Raw genomic sequence first — 23,401 nt, 5'->3', positions numbered from 1 at the left:
AGAAAAATATAATAGAAATATTATACAATTCAACCTTCGATTGTTCACATTTAAGAGGAGACATATAATTAATGTTTAAACTTAAGTAAGTTGGATATTTAACGTATGACTATTGCAGAAGATGTGAAAATGTATCTATAATTTAGGACATTTAGACTTTTCATTAACTATATATGTGTATATGTAATAATGTCATTTGGCTAAAGTGTAAGAGTCCAGGTTCTGAAGTTAAGGGATTCAAATCTAAATTGTCTTACTTAATAGCTTTGTAACCTTGGGGAAAATTAATTAATGGTCACATGATTTGATTTGTTAATTTAAAAAATAGGGGCGTAATAATAGTATTTAACTCATCACCTCATCGAGTTACTGTAAGAAAATACGTCAGTCTTTTAGCAGGATATATGACACAGGCACGTGTGTAATTTTCCTACTGCTGCAATAAAAAATTATCACAAACTTAGTGGCTTAAGTAACATGAATTTATTGTCTCACAGTTCTGGAGGTCAGAAGTCTTAAACTTTAAGTGGCAACATAGCTGCATTCCTTTTGGAAGCTCCAGGGGAAAATCTGTTTCTTTCCAAGCTTCCAGAAGCTGCCTACTTCCCTTGACTTGTAGCCCATTCCTAAATCTTTAAGCCAAGCAGTATAGCATCTTCAAATATTTCTCTCTCTGTGTCTCTCTCACTGACTTCTGCTTCTGTCATCACATCTTTTCTTTTACTCTCCTGCCTCTTTCTTTCTCTTATAAGAGCACTTATTACATTGGGCACATGGGGTAATCCAGGACTATCTCCCCTTAATTTGTTCACATCAGCAGAGTCTATTCTTTCATGTATTGGGGTGGCCAAAACTTTCATTCTTTGGCCAACCCAATAAAATGACATTAATAGGACATGGGCATTTAGAGAGTATAGTAACTGCAAAATAAATATGGTTTCTATATTGTTTGTAAGAAAAAGAGTGACAGTAGGGTTTTATCACTCCAAAGTTGGCTCCAAATACTAATTAATTAATTGTTGGACATAGTTTTATAAGAACTTGGAAGGAATATTTTAAAGGAAGATTAGCCAAATAGATCCCACAAGGAGAATACAGAATGGAAAAGAATCTGAACATTTCTTTATCTAGTAAGCTGTAGAAAAAATATAAACCTTTACTTTTGAAGGTAGAATTTCTATTTTCAAGTTCTAAGTTTTAAGTCCTACAAGGCAACTTGAAATAATTCATCGTTCTTACCAAATTTCTAAGTATTCTTTTTTCTTACCAGGCCTAATGTAATTAAGAACAATGTCTGGGTATAAGTGAAAAGGGTCATGTTCAAAACCTTATTAACATTGCACCTGAAATGATGGGTCATTTTGCCTCACTCATTTGCCAAAATAACCATTAGTAAGTTGAGGAAATTTTGAGGTAGGCTTTACAGCATTCTTGTTGTATTTCATTTTAGATTGTAAGCTTAATGGCAGAGATACTATAATCAATGATTAAGTTTTTATGTAGTAACCACTGCAGTATATTCTTGATGGTTAATACATTTTTATAATTGTTAATAAAAAAAAGAGTTATGCTTATATGCAATATAAGGGGCATATAATAAGTGCATACTTTGAAGACATTTAAAATCTCTGTAAACCATCCTAATCAAGATAATTAAAACATTGCACTCAATAACTTGCACCCCTCATTCTGACAACCACTGATCTTATTTATCTAACTATAGCTTAGTTTTATCTAGTCTATAATTTTATACAAATGGAACAAATATATATGCTTTTTTGCATTTGGCTCATTTTATTCAGCATACTGTTTTGAGATACAGCCTTATGCTTCAGCAGTGGATTAATTATTTCCCCAGTGCTCAGTGACTTAAAACAACAAAGATTTATTATCTCATAGTTTCTGCAAGTCAGGAATTCAGGCTTGGCTTCTCTAGGTGTCTCTGATTCAAAATCTTTCATAAGGCTACAATTAAGTTGTCTGCTGGGGCTGCAATCATCTTATGGAAAAAGTGTGCAGAAAATCCACATCCAAGTTCACTCACACGTCTGTTAGCAGGCCTCAGGTCCATGCTGTGTACTGGCTGGAAATATCAGTTTTTTGCTATGTAAGCTTTTCTGTAGGGATTCTCATGCATGATAGCTTGCTTCCCTCAGCACTACAAGAAGGAAAGAAAGTAACAAAGAGTTACACATGACAAGAATGGACACACGTGACAGAAGCCAATGTCTTTTTATAAATATTTTTCAAAATGACATCCCATCACTTTTATCTAATTAGAAGGAGTTACTGTGTCCCATTCATACTTTAGAATGGGAATTATATAAGTGTGTAAACAGCAGGAGATGATAATTATTATGGGTAATTACAATAGCTGCCTACCACAGTCTGCTCACTGACACCCCAGAGATTCATGTTTTTCCTACAAAATACACTAATTTCCACCCAGGGTCCCCACAAGGATCATCCCATTATAGTGTTAGCTCAACACCCAGCATTTCATCATCTAGTTCAAGACCAGCTGTAGATGAGGCTCCTTGGGTGTAGGTCTTTAAGCACATATCCTCCAGTATAGTTCTTCTTGATCTGCCATTCTGTGAAAATCTAAAGATGTCATTTGCCCACCACATACACAATGATGGGAGAGGCATAAGAAAACTAATAAATATTCAGAACGGACAAATTGGAGACACAAAGGAGTCACTGGTCCATAGCAAATTTGAAATTCTGTCAGGCAAATACTGGGAGTTCCTTAATTAGGTCTCAAGGTGTAAGAGTAATTTTCATGACACCACCCTAAGGATTCTCTTTTCCGCAGGCCATGTCATCCTTCCTCTTTTTGTATAAAAGTTAGAATGTGTTTGAGCTGAGTCGTTTTCTTAGCTGGCATCTTGCTATTAGAATTTTGGACATCATCAGCTTCTTTTCCTTAAATTTTTGAAGAAATGTCCATATTAAATTACAATGTTTCATTAAATTAAATTATGAAGTTTTGTTATGACCTTTGTTGAAATTTAAGTTATGATATATAAGTATGTGGGGTCTATTTTTTGACTCTCTATCCTGTCTCTTTAACCTGTATGTCTATATTTACACCAATGTAGTTTTGTTTTGAGACCTGAAATCAAATAGTGGAAATCTGCCAATTACGTTTCTCTCTTCCCAAACTACTTTGACTTTTATAAGTCATTGGCAATTTCCATATATTTTTTAGAATCAGCTTGTCAATTTGTACAAACAGGCCCATGGTGGTATTGATTAGTATTTCATATACCCTATAGGCCAATTTTAGCAAAAAAAAAATATAATTTTGTGGACACCTCCAATCTATGAATATGCTAGAGCTTTCTTTTTGTTTTGTTCTAAAAGAAAAATTAGCAGTAGTTTGTAGTTTCAGTAAAGAGATCTTCACATATCTTTTTAAAAAATTATTCCTAAGTATTTAGGCTTTTTGGTGCTATCATAAATGGTATTGCTTAATGTCTTAATTTTGTTTGTTGCTAGTATGTAGAAATGCATTCAATTTTTAAATATTGTCCTTGAATCCTCTGACTTTGCTAAAGTCACCAGAAGTGTACTCTGTGTGTGTGTGTGTGTGTGTGTGTGTGTGTGTGTCTATGTGTCTATATACATAGATTCCTTAGTATTTTATAGGGAGATGAACATATTATCTGTGAGTACAGGGAGGTTTACTTCTTTCTTTCTAATATGTATAGTTTTTCTTGTTGTTTTTTTGTTTTTATTTTGTTTTATTGTAATGTCCAAGACTTTCAATACAATTCTGAATATAAGTAGTAAAAATGCATGTACTTAGCTTCTCAGTCTTAGCAGGAAAGGTATTTGTATATTTGTGTTTCATGACAAAGTCTGATGGTTAGCTTTACCTCTTTAAGTACTGATTATGAGGTTGACAGTTTCCTTCTATTTTTAATGTGTTGAGTATATCATGAATGTACATTGACTTCTGTTGAATGCCTTTTATGCATTCATTGAGATAACCATATAATTATTCTCCTCAATTATGTTAAAGTGGTTAATTTCATTGTTTGGTTTTTGAGTGTAAAACAAATTTTTCATTAACGTGATAGACTTCACTTGCTCATGGTATGCTACTCATTTCATATAATTCTGAACTTGATTTGCTAATTAATATGTAATGATGAATATTCCATTTATTTTTACAAGGGGGTATTGGACTCTAACATTTTCTTGGTTTAATAGCAGAATAACATTGTTTTCATAAAATATATTTGGAAGCAGTCTCTATTTTCTGGAAGGAGCTATGTTGCATTGGTATTTTCTTTTGCCTAAATGTTTAAAAACATTCATTTGTGAAATTGTCTGTGGCTCAAGCAGGTGTTCTCAACTGGTGATAATTTTGCTCAACAGGTGACATTTGGGAATGTCTAGAGACTGGAAGAAAATGCTACTGGCACAAAGTGGTATAGGCTAAGAATTCTAGTAAACATCCAACAACATGCAGGATGGCCTCCCTCAGTAAGAATTATGTGGTCTAAACTATCAAAAGTGTTGAGTTTGTGAAATACTGGCTTAAAGTTTTCTTTATGGTAAAGATGTAGATTATAAAAGCAATTACTTTAAAATGTAATTAACTATATATCAGATTCCTTATGTGGCCTTTTCTGACTTGGTTGTGTGGGAAGTTCTAAACTAAATTTCATATTTAATTGCTTTAGCAACATTCAACCAGGATTATTTAATAGCATTCTTTCTCTCTTCCTTTTCTTTGCAATTTTAACCTTTCTTCTTTATCTTTTGGCTCTTCTATTTATTGGGCCAGCAGTTTTATTGTAAGTTGCCTCAAATGCTTTTTGAAAGTGGATGAATATAAAAGAAAAATAAATATGCAAACTAAAAAAAACCCAAAAAAACTTTTTTCCATTTGTTTTAGTCAGTTTTGATGAATTCTGTTTTTAAGAAATTTGTCCATTTCAAATGAGTTAACATTTTTGGCAGAAACTTATTTTTATTTATTTTCTTATTGACATTTTAATGCTTGTGTTATCTGTCATGGGATTCCTGATATTGGTAATTTTTTTTCTTTATTTTAAAAAATTTATGTTTTTGTCTTGCTAGGATTTTGTAAGTTTAAGAAATTTTTGTAATAACTAAATTTTGACTCAAAATATTCTTCATTTGTCTGTTTTTTTCCCTTTTAAAATGTCTTCTCTTAACTGTATTTTTTGTTTTTTAGTCTACATTCCTGAAGTTTAATTTTCTCTTTTTTCGATCTTCTTGATGTTGGAAATTTAAATCACTGCTTTTGGGTACTTTCTATAATACAGTGGACCCTTGAATGCATAGGTTTTAACTGCATGGGTCCATTTATACACAGATGGTTTTTTAAATAAATACTTACTACAGTACTACACAGTACATGGTTGGTTAAATCCATAGATGCAGCACCATGGATTTGGAGGGCCAGCTATAGTTATCTGTGGATTTTCAGCCCCCCAATCCCATGCTGTTCAGGCGTCAATTGTATATACATTTAAACCATAAATTTCTCTCTAAACATAGCTTTAGCCGCATTCCATACTTTTTGATATATTGTGTTTTCCTTACATTTCAATTCAATGTGTTGTTAATTCTCCTTGATTTTCCTTCCAGTTTTATTGAGATATAACTGATGTACTGCAGTGTATAAGCACAGAATAATGATTTGACTTACATACATCTATGAAATGATTATCACAGTAAGTTTAGTGACTACCCATAATCACATATAGATTAAAAACTAAAGAAAAAGAAAAAAAGATTCTTGTGATGAGAACTCTTAGGATTGACTCTCTTAACAACTTTGATATATAACATACCACCATGTTAATTATATTTATCATGTTGTACATTACATCCCTGGTACTTATTTATCTTGTAACTGGAAGTTTGTATCTTTTGATCACCTTCATCCAATTCCCACTCTCCCCACATTCCACCTCTGGTAACAAGTTGGATCCCTATTACTATGAGTTTGCTTGTTTGTTTTCTTTGGGGTATAATTGACCTTCAACACTATGTTAGTTCCTAGTATACAACATAGTGATTCAGTAGTTCTATACACTTCAAAATGATCACCATGATAAGTCTAGTTCTATGTCACCAAACAAATATATTACATTTTTATTGACTATATTCCCTTCACTGTACATTTTATACATGTGACTCATTTATTTCACAATTGGACATTTATGCTTCTTAATCCCCCTCAACTCATCTTCTTTCCTCTCCCCAATACCTCCCCTCTGGCAACCACCAGTTTGTTCTCTGTGTCTATAACTCTGTTTTTGTTTTGTTATTTTTGTTCATTTGTTTTTGTTTTTATATTCCACATATGAGTGAAACCATTCAGTATTTGTCTTTTCTGTTTCACTTATTTCATAGCATAATACCCTCATGTCCATCCATGTTGCTGAAAATGACAAGATTTCATTCTTTTTTTTATGGCTAATATTCCATTGTGTGTTTGTATATACACCACCTCTCCTTTATCCATTCATATATTGACAAACACTGAGGTTGCTTCCAATATCTTGGTTATTGTAAATAATGCTGCAATGAACATAGGGGTGCATATGTCTTTTCTAATTAGTGTTTTTGTTTTTGTCAGATAAATACCCAAGAGTGGAATGACTGGATCATATGACAGTTTTATTTTTAACTTTTTGAGGAATGTCTATATTATTTTTCATAGTGACTGCTCCAATTTGCATTCCCATCAACAGTGCATGAGGGTTCCCTTCTCTCCTCATCCTTCCCAGCACTTGTTATTTGTTGTCTTTTTGATAATAGCTATTCTAACAGGTATGAGGTGATATCTCATTGTGGTTTTGATTTGCATTTCCCTGATGATTATTGATGCTGAGCATCTTTTCATGTGCCTGTTGGCCATCTGTATATCTTCTTTGGAAAAATGTCTATTCAGGTCCTCTGCCCATTTTTTAATCAGGTTTTTTTTTTTTGATGTTGAGTAAAATGAGTTATGTATTTTGGGTATTAACTGCTTATTGGATATATAGTTTGAAAATATCTTCTCCCATTCAGTAGGTGACCTTTTCATTTTGTTGATAATTTCCTTCATTGTGTAAGAGCTTTTAAGCTTGATGGAGTCCCATTTATTTATTTTTGTTAAATCTTTTTTTTGACTTCTTTATGGCTTATGGTTTATTTAGAGGTGTGTTATTTAACTCCAAATATTTGTCCTTTTCTATATATCTTGTTTTGATTCATTTGCATTTTTCCATTTTCATCAGATAGCATAATCTGTAAGTTTATATCCTTTTGAAATTTACTGTTACTTGTATAATCAAGCATGTGGTCTCTCTTGGAGAATGTTCCTTGTGAGCTTGACAAAAATATGTTGTTGAGCACAATGTTTTGTAGGCAATTTTGTTCAATTGATAGATAGCATAATCAAGGTTTTCTCTCTCCTTTATAATTTTGTGTATTTATTCTATCAATTACTGAGAATGAGGTGTTAAATATACCACCTATAATTGTATTACCCTATTCCTCCTGTTAATTGTGTCAATTTTTGCTTCATGAATTTTTGTGTTCTATAATTAGGTTTATGCATATTTTGGATTTGTTTTTGCTCTTGATAAATCATGAAATAGTCTCCCTTATCTCTTGTAATATACTTTGTATTGAAGTATAATTTGTCCGATATTCATAAGCTTTGCTTTTTTATACTTATAATTATCCTGTATATCATTTTTCATCTTTTACTTTCAGCCTTCTTATGTATTTTCATTTAAAGTACATTATTGCAGGCAGCATGTAGCTGAGTCTTATTTTTTAACTCCATCTAAGAGTTTATGCCTTTTAATTGGTGTGTTTAGTATATTTATGTAGTTTATTAGTTTTTTATTGAAATGTAATTCACAAAATATAATATCTGTCTTTTTTAAAGTGTACAATTCTTTGGCTTTTAACATATATGAAGAGGTGCACAACCATCACAACTCTCTAACTCTAGAACATTTGCATTGCTCCAAAAAAGAAACCTCATACTCATTAGTAGTCACTCTCCTTTCTCTTCTGACCCCCAGTCCCTGGCAATCACATTTGTTTAGGTTGTTTGAAATTTGTTTTCATTTCTCTTGGGTACATACCTAAAACTAGTATTACTGGGTCATATGGTAACTATATGTGTAACTCTTTGAAGAGTTGTTAAATGCTTTTCCAAATGACAACATCATTTTACAATTCTGTCAGCAATGTATGAGCATTCTAATTTCTCCACATCCTTGTCAACACTTGTATTTTCTATCTTCTTAAAATTTCAGCCATCCTAGTGAGGATGAAGTATCAGCTCATTTCAATTTTAGTTTGCATTCCCTAATGACTAATGGATGCATTTTTTGTTTTTTTTTCTTAGTTGCCCTTGCTAGAACCTCCAGTGTAAGGATGACTAGAAGTGTCAAGAGTGGACATTTGTCTTGCTTTTGATACTTGGAGGAGAGCTTTCAGTGTTTCACTATTAATTATGATGGTAACTGTTGGTCTATTGTAGATGTATGTTATCAGGTTGAGTATGTTCCCATCTATCCCTCGTTTATTTATTGTTTTTATTGTGAAAGGGTGTTAGATTTTGTCAAATGGTTTTTCAGAATCCGTGAGATAATCATATAATATTGGTATGTTTTATGATATAGATTGATTTCATATGTTTTAAGCAACCTTGCTTTCCTGGATAAAACACACTTTATCACTGTGTATAATCCTTTTTTTGTGTTGCTGAATTTGATTTGCTAGTATTTGTTGAGGATTGTTGTATCCTATATTTATAAGGTAAATTGATGTGTAGATTTCTCTTTTTGTGATATTTCTATCAGGTTTTGGTGTCAATATAATGCTGGACTCATACAATGAGTTGTAAATTATTTTTTGGAGAAGTTCACAAAGAAGTGATGTTAATTATTTCAGTGTTTGGTGGAAATCACCTGTGAGGCTATCTGGCCCTAGACTTTTCCTTGTGGGTTTTCACTGCAATTTCAGGATGTTGCTTTTCAAGACTACTGTGGAGCTGAGGGGGAGGGGGAAGGATGAAAGTGGGGGACATTAAAAGACCGCCAAAGCTAACAGTTCACACAAAGATTCAGCTGTTTTTCTTGCTTACATTCTCCCTGGAATTCTGTAAGTCTTTGGTTAATTTCCAGAGATCTGAAAAAGTTGACTCTTACAATGTTTTGCCAGTGTTATCATTGTTTTTATGGAGGAGAAATTTTTAGTGGTCCTTACTCCACGATTTTTGCTGAAGTTTACTGTATATTTACATTTAATATGATCATTGATAGGGTTGGTAGACATTGGCAATATTGGTTTTGTTCCTACTTTGTCTTGCCGGTTTTTATTCTCTAACATTCCTTTCTACCTTCTCATGGTTTATTCAATTTTTTTTTTTTTTTATAATTCTGCTTAATTCTTCTATTGACTTTTTAAGTTACGCATCACTTTATTAAGTTGTCATGTTTGTTCTGGTGCCAAACAATGTGCATTCACAACGTATAAAAGTCAATTTGGAATCAATGTTGTACCACTTCACACCTGACACTTAATGTTTGCTACGCTATTCCCTCTGCCCACTTCACACATGATACTGCCTGCTTTTCAACTTCCAATTCACCCTTCAAATTTTCCCCTTCACAAATTCAATACCTTCACGACAGTGTCTACTGGAGGAAAAGCACACAACATAAGAGCTGTGAGTTTAAGTTTTGTTCAGGGTCTTACTGAGACTGCTGTGGGAGACAGCCCCCCCCAGTAACCCCTTTGAGGGGACTGCTCCAAAGGGATAGTGGAGAAGCCAGGATATATATGATTTTTGGCTAGGGAGTAAGTGCAGTCAAGCATACATCTTAGAAATAGAGTTACAGATGTAGAAAATAAACTTATGGTTACCAGGGGATAAGGGGGGATGGTTAAATTGGAAGATTGGGATTGACATATACACACTACTATGTATAAAGTAGATAACTAATAAGGACCTACTGTAGAGCTCCTAATAAGGAACTCTATTCAATACTCTGTAATGGTCTATATGGGAAAAGGATCTAAAAAAGAGTGGATATATGTGTATGTATAACTGATTCATTTTGCTGTACATCTGAAACTAACACAACATTGTAAATCAACTATACCCCAATATTTTTTTTAAATGCATACATCTTGGTAAAAGATTACTGTTAGTTACAAAGAACAGATATCTCAGGTAATGTTTTAATGCTTTTCTATATGTGAAAAAATGCAAGAATCTGGGTACATTAAAATTCATCCTAAGGTATACATCAAACTATCTAAGGGGCCTGTTTTTCCAAAACACAGAACGCCTCATCCTGTTTTTCATCCTGAGCTCCTCTCAGGGTGCAATGTCCCTCAGCAACTGCAGTGGATAATGCCTTAATCCTTGTAGAACTGGGTGATGAGCCACATTCTTTGTTTTACAACAGTATAATTGCGTTTATCTGCCCATTCCATTTTTTTCTACTTCCGTCATACCTTTTAGTCAAATAACCTTATAGAACCCATCTTACAATGTTATTGATCTTGCTTTAAATAGTCAGTTGTCTAAGTTGATTTTTTAGGTGTTTTTTAAAAAATATTTACCTCTCCACTCTACACTTTTAGATCTCTTCATTCCTTCCTGTTAAACCAAGTTTCCTCTTGGTATTATTTTAATATCTTGACTCTATTTTATAACTTTGTAATTTCTTTATTTCCTATTTGGTACACTATAATGTATCATGAAATTATTTGTGAAAATGTTGACAATCATATTTCATTCTTTGATAATATTCATTGAAGAGAGGTGTGTTGTGTACTGTAAACATGAAAACAAATGAAATGTGGCTCTTGCCCTCAATGAGAGTCAAGTAAATTGGGAGGATTGAAGAATTTTATTGAAAAAAAGCAGTAAGTGCTGAATGACAGGTAAACAAGGGGTTCTTTGGCATCACAAAGGAATGGCAGCTTATTTGAATGAAAAGTTCAAAGGATACTTCACAAAAGATAGGAAACTACTTATCTCTGGGCAGATAAATAGAAAATATCAAGTTTGAAGGGGATCAGCTGTGGACAGTCTGGCTCTTTTGGAGCTAGATTATCTAGTTTAGCTTGACTGAAGTTTAGTATCCATGGTGGAGTGTGAAAAGATCAAGTTGGGCACATAGACAGGAGCCAGATGGAGGGGCATTCCAGCTGAAGGCCGTGGGATGCTCTAAAATGGATTATTCAGGAAATGATCAAATTCAAATTTTATAAATAACACACTGAACTGTAGTGTGAATAGAACGTGGATGGAACAGAAACAGAAAGATAATAGGAGCATTTAGGGGATAACAGCAATAATCTAAGTTAGTGTGAGAGCATGAATTAACACAGTGGTAACTGTGACGGAGAGAAGGGGGTGGAGGGGTGGGAGGTTTTAAGGAGGTGGAATCAAATAATTTAGAAAGTTTGAATGAGGAGAAATGAAGAAAGAAATCAGTATTAACACATAAAATTTCATCTTGAGTGACAGGAGAGTAGGATAGCTTTGGTTATTCAATCTGATGATAAACACAACAGAAGATACAGATGAGTTCAGGCTTGTAACTGAGCAACTTGGATTTTATGGTTTAAAAATTTCTGAATAACATTTCTATCCTTAGCAAGCTTAACTGAGAGGAAAATCTGTGCACAATTGTAGACCGCAGAATTTTTATTTCAACATACAGTTATGTGGGCTCAATGCCGTGTGGAATAACTTCATATTCCAGCACAGAAAAAACTTAGCAAGACAGCTCGTACTGTCTTCCTCATTGATCCTCAATCCACAGTTTATTCCACAAAAAAATACTTCACTATTCCCATTTCTGCATTTCCAGAGTGAACATTCAATATTTGAGAGTTTTGCACTCTGTCTCCTGTGTTGAGTTAGCATCATCGTGTTCTTAAAATGGCCCTTTCCTTTAAAAAATATGTTATTCACTAACATATTCAATAACCAGCATATGTTTGCTGACCTTATAACAATTTCTGTTGAGTGTTAGGGTTAAATCCAGAATGCAAATGCTTAAGGAAAAAGTTTGATGCGAATTTTAAAAAAATCTTGAAAATAATTTTCATCTTTTTATAGAAATGGAGAAGTACATCTATAAATTGAGAGTCAGTGCCCTTTTGGAAAATTTCCCAGTAACAGAAAGTTGGTTTCAACTCATGCCTCTATCAGAACATTGACTACTTTGTGGGTCTGATGATCTTCATTGCTCACTGCGCTAAAAATTTTTGTAACTTTATAGCTCTCTGTGATTCGTCTCAGCATACTGCTTGTTACATAGTGGGGTTGCAATTAATTTCTCCCATTTAATTACATCAAATTGATTTTTAACCTAGAATAAGCACAAGGCCAGAGGGATAGCTAAATAGAGTTGTAGAAATCATAAAGCTTAGGTGAGGGACATATGAGATGGGAAGGGATACATATCCAAAAATTTCAAGATGGACTAAACATGCAGACAGTTATGAGTAAGCTTTAGCTAGCAATACTGGGCAACTTAATGCAGTAGCCTGAGAGATGTGGCTGAATTCAGGACAGAATTTAGCATCCTGAGGCATGGCCATAAGAAAGACCAAATTCTTAAACATCTCAGAATGAGAAGTAATCAAAGATTAGAGGCCATGTGTGGAGATCAAATGGTACCTGCGATTTTCTAATTATTCTTACTGTTTTGAGAAACGGCTGCAATATATTATGGCTTTTCCACACAATTGGCTTTAATAAAACCCAGAATCCTTGTTTAATAACAACAGCAACATTTATACTAAAAAGTAATGGATACTCATTCAATAACTTAAAACTGTGAAAGAAATATAAAGGAAAATTGACTAGCTCACTGCAGTGTAGCCTCTTTTTCTGTCTTCCCTCTAGTGTAAGATGCCTGGATTATATCTTTCTCTAATTTTCTACTTGATCATGTTAATAAATAGGAATATATTATATATGTAGTTTTATTGTTATTTATATTTTTTCTCTAAATAAGATCTTGTCTTCTGCATTATTCTACAATATGATTTTCTCAATGGACAGCAAGTTATGGATAGTTCTTCAGAGCTAAATATATTCACATTATTATTTTAATAATTCATAAGTTGTAAAACCATCTCCCTCCAGCTGAAACTTCAGATTTCTTTTGCCTCTAAAATAATCAATAATTATTATTTTCATATAGCTATCATTATACACAGGTGCTTAATTTTCCATTTTATTTTCTCCCCCAGGACACTAACATGCTTTATTGATTGCTCTTTCGCAGTATCTTCTGGTCCCTCTACCTTTTGAATTTTGAAATCCTACAGGTTTCAATCATCAGTTCTTCCTTTTTTTTTTTTTTTGCGGTACATGGGCCTCTCACTGTTGGGGCCTCTTCCATTGCGGAGCACAGGCTCCGGACGCGCAGGCTCAGCGGCCATGGCTCACGGGCCCAGCCGCTCCGCAGCATGTGGGATCCTCCAGGACCGGGGCACGAACCCGTGTCCCCTGCATCGGCAGGTGGACTCTCAACCACTGTGCCACCAGGGAAGCCCTTTTCTTTCCTCCATTTATTTCATTGATGATATCCTGTTTCATCGCTCAAAATACTACCTTTGTCCTGATACCTACCAAGTTTATAAAGCCAACAACATTTGTCTTCTGAACTCCAGGCTGAATATACAAATGACTTCTTGGAATCTCCACTGGTATCTCGAGTAGAAATATCTCATTTAGCATGTCTGAAGTTGAATTCCTAATCTTCTCCTTTCGACTTCCTGTGCCTGGATCCTTTCACATCTCGGTTGATTGCAACTTCATACTTTTAGCAACTGTGGCCAAACACCTAACATTTGTGCTTCACTTCTCCTTTCACTTATATCCCATATCATCTTTTTTAGGAAATCTTTGCTTTTTCCCTTTCTTTCATTTTTTTCCAGCTTTACTGAAATAATCGACATATGACGTTGTGTAAGTTGAAGATGTACAACATGTTGATTTGATACAATTGTGTATGGCAAAACAATTAGCACTGTATCCTTATCTAAATCCTCCATCCCATTATATAATTATCATTTTCTTTCTGTGGTGAGAACATTTGAGATCTATTCACTTAGTATCTAATAGGCTCTTATTAGCTATTATCATTATGCCATACATTAGATTCCCCAGAAGTTGTTCATTTTATAGCTGGAGGTTGGTACTCTTTGACCAACATCTCTCTTCCCACACCCCTCAGCCCCTGGTAACCACCATTCTAGTCTCTGTTTCTATGAGTCCAGCTTCTTTAGATTTTATATATAAGTGATATACAGTATTTATCTTTCTCTGTCTGACTTATCCCTTTTAGCATAATGCCCTCCAGGTCCATCCATGTTGTCACAAATGGCAGGATGTCCTTTCTCGTGGCTGAATAATATTCCATTGTATGTATATATACCACATCTTCTTCATCCATTCATCTCTTGACAGACACTCAGGTTGTTTAGTATCTTGGCTATTGTGAATAACGCTGCAATGAACTTGGGACTGTCCCTATCTCGTCAAGATCCAATTTTCATTTCCTTTGTATATATACCCAGAAGGGTAATTGCTGGGTCATATGGTAGTTCTATTTTTAATTTTTTGAGGAACCTCCGTACTGTTTTCCATAGTAACTGTAACAATTTACATTCTGACCAATAGTGCAAAAGTGTCTTTTTCTCTGCATTCTCACCAATGCTTAAATCTTGTCTTTTTGATGATAGCTGTTCTAACAGGTATGAGGTGATGTTTCATTATAGTTTTGATTTGCACTTCCCTGATGATTAGTGATGTCAAGCACCTTTTCATGTACATGTTGGCCATTTGTATATCTTCTCTGGAAAAATATCTATTCAGTTCCTCTGTCCAATTTTGAATTGGATTGTTTGCTTTTTTGCTATTGGGTTGTATTGCCTCCTTGTATATTTTGGATATTAACCCCTTACCAAATATATGAGTTGCAAATAATTCCTCCTATTCCCTAGGTGGCCTATTCATTTTGTTGATGGTTTTGTTTGCTGTGCAGAAGTTTTTCAGTTCAGTGTAGCCCCACTTACTTATTTTTGTTTTGGTGTTGTTTGCTTCACTTTCAAAATATATTCATGTTTGCACTATTTCCTACCACCTTCATTACTACCCCTGGTCCATGCTGTTGTTATCAGTCATCTTGTTACTGCAGTAGCATTCTGTCAGTGTCCCTTGCCTTCACTTTTGTTCCTCTATTTCCTGTTCTCAGTAATGAAGCCAGCAGGATCACTATGAGATGTAAACTGATGATGACACTCCACTGTCATAACCATCCAGTGTCTCCATGTCATACAGTGGTCCTTCATGATCTCACTTCCAATAAGTTCTCTGATGTCTTGTCCACTACCTTCCTCTTTGCCCATGCTGCTCCAGTTATACTGGCCTCCTCCTGGTTTCTGGAACCTGCTAGTAATGTTCCTAACTTGATCCTTTCACTCTTTGTTGCCCCTGCCTGGAATGCGCTTTCCTGAAGTGTGCATTTGGCTATCTCCCTCACCTTCTTCCAGAATTTGCTAAGATGTCATCTTTTTAATATGCCTTATCTGATTCCTTTATTAGTTTCTCATTGCTGCTATAACAAATCACCAAATTAGTGGCTTAAAACAACAGTTTTTTCCCTTATAATTCTTTCGGTCAGAAGTTCAACATAGTTTTCACGTGGTTAAAATCAAGGTGCAGGCAGGGTCTCTTTCCTTCTGTAGGCTCTTGGGAAGAATCCATTTTCTTGGCTTTTCCCGCTTCTAGAGATGTCTCTTGGGAGTTACACCAAGTCTCTTACATTTCAGACCCAGCAATGAAGCACTGAATCCTTCTCACACTTCCATTGCTCTCTCTCACCCAGCTGGGATGGATTCCTCCCCTTTAAGGACCCAGATATTCAGATCTGTCCCATCTAAAAGACACCAAGGTAATTTCCTCATCTCAAAAGACCTCAACTTCAATCACATCTTTTTTTCATGTAAAGCAACTTATTCAAACACTTCCAGAATAAAGACATAGACATCTTTGAGGGACAAATATTCTACCTACCATATTCCTTTATTTAATATCACCATTTCTATTTACCACCCACCCACTTCTGATATTACTTCATTTTTTCTCTCTTTCCTTTTTTTTTTTCTTTTTTTTTTGTGGTACGCAGGCCTCTCACTGTTGTGGCCTCTCGCGTTGCGGAGCACAGGCTCCGGTCGCGCAGGCTGAGCGGCCATGGCTCATGGGCCCAGCCACTCCACGGCATGTGGGATCCTCCCGGACCGGGGCACGAACCCGTGTCTCCTGCATCGGCAGGTGGACTCTCAACCACTGCGCCACCAGGGAAGCCCTCTCTTTCCTTTTTAAATGTGGGTCTTGCATATTGTCTATTGTCATGTTTTCTGCTTACTGTCTGCTTTTCCCCAGTGGAATGAATGTAAGCATTACCCGGGCAGGGATCTCAGCCTGCTTGTTCAGTGATGGATTTAAGTAAGAGTACAATGACTGGCACATGGTGGACATTCCAAAAAATGTTTGTAGGATGAATAAACTCCTCAAAGTGATTGATAGATCGAATGAGACTCTTACATTTTATTGTCAGATGAATTTTCCAAAGGACTGAAACTACTCACACTTCCATTATCTTTCTTTGCCCTCCTTTCTTAGTGCAATTACTGCTTTCTTAACGAGGAAAAGGGGCTAAAATGAACAGTGATGGCCAGATTTAAATGGGGATAAAATCACAGCACACTGGAATGTGTGGGCAGTGGTTTGGGTCAGTATTTTTATGGAATTATAATAATGTTTAGTGTTCTGTGAGGTTTGTTTTCTTTAAAAGCAGCTGCCAGAACCACCCCTTTCTCAACTAGACCTTGACTGGGAGATAAAAGAAGACATGAACTCTGACAGATAATAGGTACTCCTGTGCCTTATATATATCTCCCTTCAATTCTAATCAGTTGGTCACTTTTTGAGGCTTCCCAGAAATTAATAGCGAAATTCTCAACCACTGAATGCCTCCTGCACTGCCCAAATATTTGGCGCACCTGAATGGGGCTCTCTGAAGTAAAGCTGGTGCCTACAGAATTAAAACAACCTCAGACTTTATAGAGGTATTTTGTAGTTTTCCATCTTGTGTGTTAATAGCCCTAAGCTGCGATTCAGGGGTTTTAATAGTTAAAAATGTGTTCCTTTCTGCTCCTTTTCCCTTCCTCCTTTTCATTTGTTTCCTTTTCTAAGAATACCAATAAAGCAGTTAAAAGCTAGAAACTAAAATTCAACAAGAGACCTTTGCATGTTTGCAGAGACCTTGGATGTTTCTAGTTAAACAAATGCAAACCTTCTTTTCTTACCCTCATCTAATTTCTTAACCTTTTAATTGATTAACATTAACTTTGTGGTTGAACACAATGCTTTATGGCTACTGTTTTTAACATACCTTTTTTACGTATTGAAGCATAATTAAAACTGATGGTTATGTATTCCTTTTTTTGCATGAAGAGGCTGATGTGTTAATTACCAATAGGCTGTTACTCTTCGATGTGTTTTTTCTTCACATCAATTGGCGCAGTGGTTGAGTCCACCTGCCAATGCAGGGGACGTGGGTTCATGCCTTAGTCCGGGAGGATCCCACATGCTGCGGAGCGGCTGGGCCCGTGAACCATAAAAAAAAAAAAAAAAAAAAAAAGAGTTCAATTGGATTTTGTTTTATCTGCTTATAGTTTAAAATATAACACATTCTGGAATGAGAGATGCATAATAAGTTTTAATGGCATGTCTTTCCTATGATCCTCACATAGGTCTCACATTGCTATGTAATATTTCTGACTCTTTCTACTGAAATTATTATTGTAAATAGAAGTTTCCTACTCATAAAAATGCATAAATTATGTAGTCAAAAATATCACAATTTTAAGTTAGTGACCTATCTTTATAATATAGCTTGAACTCCTAACTAAAAGCAACTTTCAAAATTAATTGCTCTGACACCATCTTCTTAACCTTTTAAAGTTATTCTTCCCCAAAGGATAGAATATTATCTCAGTGAGGAATTCTGCATTAGAGTAAAAGCTATGAATTTTTAGGTCCCGATCCTAATGTGGTCAAGGGTGAATAAATAGTCTTCTGAGGGGAACTCATGTGTGTCACATTAACTTTCTAAGTACTGTGGGTTACTCCTTAACACTAAGGAAGAGATAATTTATTAAAAGTATGTCAGAGAAGTGTTCATTTTGCTTCACTTGGGTGACTATGTTTTCTTTCTGCATTCTCCTCCCCTTTTCTGTTCTTTAAAGAACAACTAATTAACCCTATGTTTTTATGTGATCAGATACACAAGGATTTTTTACTCTTGCTTTAGAACAGTATAATAGCTCTCCTTTAGCATAAAAATATCACTCACTTTGCAAAATCTCATGACTCTAAAAGTATATTCCCACCACTGTGTGTTATGATAACACCCTGCTACTATTCTCTTTGTAGTATTTCTGAACTATATATAATGAAAATCAACTTTATCTTCCAAATATTTTTATATATTTAATGTAAAAAAGATAGAAATCTCTCAAATCGTCTAGTAGCTAGCTAAATTTACAATGTAATATTTTACTAGTTACTAAGTCAGTACCGTGTTTATATCCAGAGCATTCCTACTTTACATACGAGACTCCCGGTCTCTTTCATTTGATGTCTCATTGCTGCCCACCCTCGAAGATAGCACATTTCTAGTCTGATTATCTGTATTTAAAAGTTTTCTCTCCATGTCTTAAGATTTCTACCTCTACTGCATTCATTACTGCTCATCCATTTCATTCATGTGTTCATTCATTCACTCACACATTCATCATATTTTGCCTTATAAAACCTAATACAAAACATGTGTTCTTCCAGAATCTTAAAACCTACTTGTTAAGGAAAACAAGACAGTGTAGTCAGTGTTTCCCCCAAACTCTGTTGCAGAGTGCATGTTGTAAATAGAGCTAAAGATTTGAAAATAGGTCCAATGGAAAAGAGGTAATCCTGAGGGTGGATCACTGAGAGGGTGGGATGAATTGGGAGATTAGGAATGACATATATACACTACCATGCATAAAACAGAGTCTGTCATGCAGAGTGAAGTAAGTCAGAAAGAGAAAAACAAATACTGTATGTTAACACATATGTATGGAATCCAAAAAAGAAAAAAAAATGTTTCTGAAGAACCTAGGGGCAGCACAGGAATAAAGACACAGACATAGAGAATGGACTTGAGGACACGGGGAGGGGGAAGGGTAAGCTGGGACAAAGTGAGAGAGTGGCATGGACATATATACACTACCAAATGTAAAATAGATAGCTAGTGGGAAGCAGCCGCATAGCACAGGGAGATCAGCTTGGTGATTTGTGACCACCTAGAGAGGTGGGGTAGGGAGGGTGGGAGGGAGACACAAGAGGAAGAGGATAGGGGACATATGTATGCATATAGCTGATTCACTTTGTTATAAAGCAGAAACTAACACAACATGGTAAAGCAATTATACTCCAATAAAGATGTTAAAAGAAGAAAGCTAGTGGGGACACACTATAAAGCACAGGAAGCTCAGCTTGGTGCTCAGTGATGACCTGACCTAGATGAGTAGGATGGGGGTTGGAAGGAAGGAGGTCCAAGAGGGAGGGGATATATGTATACATATAGCTGACTCACTTTATTGTACAGCAGAAACTAACACAACATTTGGAGTAAAGCAATTATACTCCAAAAAAATTTTTTTAATTAAAAAAAATCTTATAAACTATTAATCAATTGACCTATTGCTACTGTGCTGGGTTTCCACTAGCGTTACATGGTCACTCTCATTTCAAGATTCCAGCAGGCCAGATGAGAGATTTTAAAAAATCCAATAAAGTGATCATCTACCTTAGTAAAACACTCAAGCTGAGTATTATCAACAACTTATGTAATCCAAATACATAGTTATAATATTTTGACATAACTTTGACTGTGTTGTACAGTAATAAATACTGGTTAAATACAGTTCACTGATTGTATTGCACATTTATTTTCTAATTAGACATAACTTCTGAAACATGCTAAATTATATGTTAATTCTCAAAACTTCATAAATGTGAAGTCAGATTCAAGTTTTAGAATCTAAAGCCATAAAGCTACTGACATTTATCTTTTATTTGAATTATTTAGCATAATCAGTATAAAGCACAGAGCATATAATTTTTTAACAGATGCTTTAAACTGACAACTTTACTACTTCTTTTACATATTTCTGTTTCTGGTCTACATCCATACGCCTATTTTAAAAAAAAATATGTATATTTAACTCTTTGTAATGTGAACCTTTAATCCAAGACTAAATAATTTCAAATTTACCTCGCTAAAAATATAAAAGAGTATGCGAATATATCCTGAGGAAAGGAGTTAATTGTCACCATTGTTTTGTCTTTCAAAAATTAGTTGTTAGAAGGCTTAACCCTTGCCCTCAAGTGTTTTCAATTAATTATATTTATAATATATAGATTTATAATTTATATACAGTATAGCAATAGCTATTAAACCGATCTCACTTTTTGTTAATTTAATAACACGAAAGTTCCAGAAAAGGTTTTAGAAACATTTGTTCAATGAATTTGTTGCTCTACGTGGCTGTGCTTTGGTTATGGATAGAGGCAAAGTTAAAGAATGTGAAACAGACTGCTCTATCGATGTTGTGTAGACGTCTGCTGCATAAATGATAAATCTTTTCTTGTAGGTGCTAAAATGATGTGTCAAGAGACATAAATAAATGAATAAATTCACTTTCATACATGCATGCAACTGTCTCTATGAAACTCATTTTACTGCTTCTTTTAGTAGTTAATTTAGTAATGAAGTGTGAATCTTTGAAAGCTGTGTTTTTCATATTTTGTTAATGTATTTTTACTCCTTTTTACAAAAACTCCAAAAAAGCAGTTTTGAAATGACTTAATTGGTTGAATCTAGCTGAGTGAGTCCCATCAGAATTTTGTCCCCAATTATGTCCTATGTGTTTTCAAAAAATAAGTTAAACTTTTCCTGATGTACTATTATTTATGTTTCAGATGCCTTCATTTTCCCATAAGAATAGTTCTTTCCTTATATTGTCTTTTTCTATATTTTATATTTATGTATTTGTAGCTGCATTGGGTCTTTAAAAATTTTTTTTAACATGTTTATTGGACTATAATTGCTTTACAATGTTGTGTTAGTTTCTGCTGTATAACAAAGTGAATCAGCTATATGTACACATATATCCCCATATCCCCTCCCTCTTGTGTCTCCCTCTCACCCTCCCTATCCCACCCCTCTAGGTGGTCACAACGCACAAAGCTGATCTCCCTGTGCTATGAGACTGCTTCCCACTAGCTATATCTTTTACATTTGGTAGTGTATATATGTCAGTGGTACTCTCTCACTTTGTCCCAGCTTACCCTTCCCCTCCTGGTGTCCTCAAGTCCATTCTCTACGTCTGTGTGTTTATTCCTGTCCTGCCCCTAGGTTCATCAGAACCATTTTTTTTTTTTTTTTAGATTCCATATGTAAGTGTTAGCATTTGGTATTTGTTTTTCTCTTTCTGACTTACTTCACTCTGTGTGACAGACTCTAGGTCCATCCACCTCACTGCAAATGACTCAATTTCATTTCTTTTTATGGCTGAGTAATATTCCATTATGTATATGTGTGCCACATCTTCTTTATCCATTCATCTGTCAATGGATACTTAGGTTGATTCCATGTCCTGGCTATTGTAAATAGTGCTGCAATGAACATTTTGGTACATGTCTCTTTTTGAATTATGGGTTTCTTAGGGTATATGCCCAGTAGTGGGATTGCTGGGTCATATGGTAGTTCTATTTTTAGTTTTTTTTTTTTTTTTTTTTTTTTTTTTTGTGGTACCCGGGCCTCTCACTGTTGCGGCCTCTTCCGTTGCGGAGCACAGGCTCCGGACGCGCAGGCTCAGTGTCCATGGCTCACGGGCCCAGCCGCGCTGCGGCATGTGGGATCTTCCCGGACTGGGGCATGAACCCGTGTTCCCTGCATCAGCAGGTGGACTCTCAACCACTGAGCCACCAGGGAAGCCCTATTTTTAGTTTTTTCAGGAACCTCCATACTGTTCTCCATAGTGGTTGTATCAGTTTACATTCCCACCAACAGTGCAGGAAGCTTCCCTTTTCACCACACCCTTTCCAGCATTTATTATTTCTAGCTTTTTGATAGTGGCCATTCATTTCTGATGCAGGCTTTCTCTAGTTGTGCCAAGCGGGGACTACTCTTCACTGAAGTGGGTGGGCTTCTCATTGTGGTGGCTTCTCTTGCTGTGGAGCATGGGTTCTAGGGTGCGTGGGCTTCAGTAGTTGTGGCATGCGGGCTCAGTAGTTGTGGCTCACAAGCTTAGTTGCTCTGGGACATGTGGGATCTTCCCAGACCAGGGATTGAACCCCTGTCCCCTGCATTGACAGGCGGGTTCTTAACCACTGTGCCACCAGGGAAATCCCTATATTTTATCTTTTAAAAAATATCTTCTAAAACTTCAGAGACTTTAACATAAACCTTGAAAATTTTCACTTTACTGTGGCTAGAAACCAAAACACTATGTGAACAAGGTTATATATTTTCATTGTTTGCAAGGGTCAGAAATGTGCAAAAAGTGAGTAGTTGAGGTTATGTGACCAAAAAGGTTTCATATGAAGGATAACTGTTCAGATCTCTTAGGATAAACCATTCTTCAAGTATGTGTTTGCAATTTAGGATAATACTGAGGTCGTTCTTAGCTAGAAATATAACAGTAGTATTCATGGAAATATTTAACTGAACTTTGATGTTATAAGTTATAGCAAGATATTAAGTGTGAACCATATGCAGTTTAAAAGCATTTGCTAATATATAAATGATAAAAGAGGCTTATAATTATCTTACCATTATTTATCTTTCTTGTTGAAATCCTCTGCTGAAATATTACTCTATAATGTCTATTCAAAGAATATTTGATCATTTTAATTTAATAAGTGAAATTTTTTAGTGTATCTCAATTAATTAAAAATTAGGGCCTACTTATTAAATCTATTACTGTTATTTAAATTTTGAGTTAAAGTTTCATAAATTTTCAAGAAAGAAAATATTCTACCACAAGTTTTTTTTAAAATTCTAAATGTAAACAATTAATGTAGAAAATATTTATTTTTCCAAATTATAAAATTAATGCTTCTGTGACAAATAAGTGCCTCTTTTGTGGAATTTTTCTTTCTTTCCTTTTTTCTTTTTTTTTTTTTGCGGTACGCGGGCCTCTCACTGTTGTGGCCTCTCCCATTGCGGAGCACAGGCTTTGGACGTTCAGGCTCAGC

At 35.1% G+C, this 23,401-nt stretch overlaps 1 protein-coding gene across 2 annotated transcripts in view; it reads left to right on the top strand.

Moving 5' to 3' along the window:
• CDH18 (cadherin 18) overlaps nt 1–23,401 on the top strand; it is a 504,214-nt gene that overhangs the window by 219,172 nt on the left and 261,641 nt on the right. The window lies entirely within an intron of this gene.

The sequence above is a fragment of the Tursiops truncatus genome, chromosome 3, assembly GCF_011762595.2.
Source record: "Tursiops truncatus isolate mTurTru1 chromosome 3, mTurTru1.mat.Y, whole genome shotgun sequence".
Classification (NCBI taxonomy): domain Eukaryota; kingdom Metazoa; phylum Chordata; class Mammalia; order Artiodactyla; family Delphinidae; genus Tursiops; species Tursiops truncatus.
Note: the sequence above shows the minus strand (reverse complement) of the source record. Positions and strands in the feature narration are given on the sequence as shown.